Raw genomic sequence first — 3369 nt, forward strand, 5'->3', positions numbered from 1 at the left:
ACTGAGGAGCAGTGTGGCCTCTTTTACACATTTAATTCCTATAAACCTTTCTATGCCGCAGGTCATTTCCCACAGTTCCCAGCAAGCTGTTTCACTGTTTTGTTCCCAGGGCCCTGCTGACCCCTCCAGCAACTGCTTCTTCTACCCTGTGTTGTGGCAACAATTTCTTTTGAGAGTTAAAAAAAAAAAAAAAAAAGCTTGACACAAATGATGCAAACAAGGAGAGTAGGTTTTCCTTCTTTCTTTCTTTTCTTTCTTTCTTTTTTTTTTTTTTTTTAATTTTTGAGAAAAGGTTTCTCTGTGTCACCCCGGCTGTTCTAGAACTTGCTCTGTAGACCAGAATGGCCTCAAATTCACAGAGATCTACCTGTCTCTGCCTCCCAAGGGCTGGGATTAAAGGTCTGCGCCACCCTGCCCAACAACAGAATAAACTTTATGAAGACATGAAAGAAATATAGTAATAAAGTGAGATGGCTGACCAGAGTGAAGGCATTGCAAGGTCATTAATGTTTGAGAACAGACTAGTAATACACGTAATAGCCTGTTGCACACATTAGAAAACAAAACAAAACAGTCACGGGCACCATTAAGCAAATAGGAGAATATTCTCAGCCTAGTGTCATAAAACTGTGGAATATATATACATATAGCATAAAACATGGTATAAAACTAGATGCCATTTTACATGAGAGATTTCGAATTTCATGTGGGTTCATTTTTCTATATCGTGAACTCTTAGGTGGATGGATGCCATTTATTAGGCCAAGAGAGTAAAATGTAGACTTGAAGTAGTAAGATTTGGGAAGACCAAATTCCCTGATGCTGAATCTTCCACTGCCCTTTCTTAGGTGGTTGGTTCTGACATACCTGGAGACTTTGGGATGCCTACACTGGGATATCCAATCTGTTAAGAGGGTACCAGTTCTCCTCAGATCCCTGTTACTTGCATTTTTTCTATCACTGTGACATATACCCAAGAGAAACAATTTAAAGGAGGAAAGCGTTATCTTGGCTCACAGATTCGGACCACAGTCTGCTGGAGTCCTTATGGACCCATGGCAGAAGCAAGTCACTTCTAGGCAGAGAGATGGCAGAGAGGTGGAGTAGCTGTGCCAAGGGGCTTCTGTCTCTGCCTTTTCAACTTCCGTCTGGACCAAGAGCTCTTTGGACAGTGCTACTCATGCTCAGGGTGGGACTTTTTTCCATAATAAATTGCTTCTGGAAACACACACACACACACACACACACACACACACACACACACACACACCATGTGTTTCTAATCTTTTAGGCATGTCAACTTCAGTCCAGCTAACAATTAAGATTTGTCATCATATCTGGGTAGCTTTTCCCATTGCCTGTCAATGCTGAACCATATTTTCTTTCTCCAATCTAAATAGGTAACTTCTTTAACAGCCAAAACAAACAAACAACAACATACACACACACACACACACAATCTTGTTAATTTTCGTTGGTACAGTTCCAGAGAACAGGATTGGAAATAAAATGCAGCACTGCAGGTTCAAAGATGGAGAGATGTCATTTTGGAGTAAACTGAACACGAACTGATATGTGGTAGTTAAGGTTGAGCAGCATGCTGTTTTGTCTTTCCGTAGGATGATTGAAACCTAAACACAGCCATGAGCTAGGTTGAAAGAACTAGAGACATGTTTGTTTGTTTGTTGAGACAGTGTCTACATAGTCCTGCTGTTGGATTGGGGGGTGGCGTGGGTGGCGGTGGGGGGGTGGGGTGGGGAGCGGAAGCCGAGAAAACTCACTTTTGATATGGAAGCTTAAGATGAAAGCTTTACTTTTTGAGCTCAGGGAGGCAGCCAGTTCGGGATCTGAACCTGGTCCCCAAAGGGAGATTGTACAAATTTTCAAAGGATGGGAACACAAAGCAGTGGCGAGTGGAGGGTTGTAGCCTTGCCCAAGGGGTCAGACAAGGGAGTTTTTTTATGCATCAGGAGAGGAGTACATCTATGGTCCCAGGAACATGAACTTGTTTGACCCTGCCAGCCAGAGAGTTGTCTTTGAATGCTGGGCCTGCTCAGGATGTGGGCAGAAGCAATAGGAAATAGGGAATGCATGTGAGGGGAAGTGAGCTTTCCCATCAAGGCTATGCTAACAACATAGCTTTTTTTTTTTTTTTAAATCTTAACTACGGACCAACACAGGTTTTTCCTGTGACTAGGGAGAATCCAGGGTAGGGGGCTCCCAGCAGAATGGGGCAGCATGGCAGCAGCATGGTGATGCTCTACGTCCCTCATCCCTATGATTAAGAAGAGTCTGAAAACAAAATGATAGTACTTTGAAAAGCTTCTTTTGCTCGCTCCCAACACTGGATGTCTTGGAATTTGCTATATAAGAGTAACTTTTATTCACCTGACTAACCTAGGCCTAGTCCTGGAAGCTTCTACCCCACATTCATCTAACCTAGGCCTAGAATGTTTTCAGCTTCTGAGACTTACTGCTGAATAAGCTCACCCTTTCTTGTTCTTTCTGAGCTCTGGATGGCTGGTTTAACTCGGTTCTTTTGGCCCAAACTCCTCTCCAAGCTGACTGATTCAAACTGGCTTCTTTCAGCTTCTGACTGAATTGTTCAGCTAGGCCTCATACCGACTTCGGCAATATGTTCTAATCTTCTGGCTCCTTCTCATTCTGTCTTCAACCTAAAATTCTTCTGGTGAAACTGCCTCCTCTTCCCTCTCCTTCTCTGTGCTACTCCTTTAAGTAGCTTCCCTTTCCTCTCTGTTCTCTTGAGAATTGGGCATATCCTATTCTGTCAAATCTTTCTCTGATTTCACCACTTTTCCTGCCAGTCAATTAGACATCATTTTCAAACATGTGTGCTTCCTTTTACAAACTAGCTTCATCTTCATTGTTTGGGATTAAAGGTGTGTACCACCACACCTGGACCTAAGCTTTTCTTTACCTGAAACTTGCTCTATACCAGGCTGGCCTTGAACTCAGAGATCTGCTTGCCTCTGTCTCCTAGGATTAAAGATGTGCACCAGCATGGCCTGGCATGTCTGCATTCCAGCCAGATCACACAGACCTAGGAGGTCTTTGGATGTGATCTCTTGCCAGAGAAGCCACGTGGCTCTGCAGGTTGGCCTTGAACATCACAGAGATTCTCCACATTTTCCCTTGGTTTAATGTAGAAAAATTCAAAGGAAGACTTCATATAGAAAGCATGCTGGAGTGAAGCTGGCTTAGTGAAATACACCTGTAACCCCAGCATTTACCATGTCCATAGCTATCCTAGTGAACTGAAGGTCAGCTGAGGATATATGGGACTCTTAAAAACAAAACTGTTAGAATGGATTTTATTACATACGATTTGCTCATTCTCCTCCGTCTCAG

The sequence above is a fragment of the Acomys minous genome (genome assembly GCF_964271855.1).
Source record: "Acomys minous genome assembly, chromosome: 1".
NCBI lineage: Eukaryota > Metazoa > Chordata > Mammalia > Rodentia > Muridae > Acomys > Acomys minous.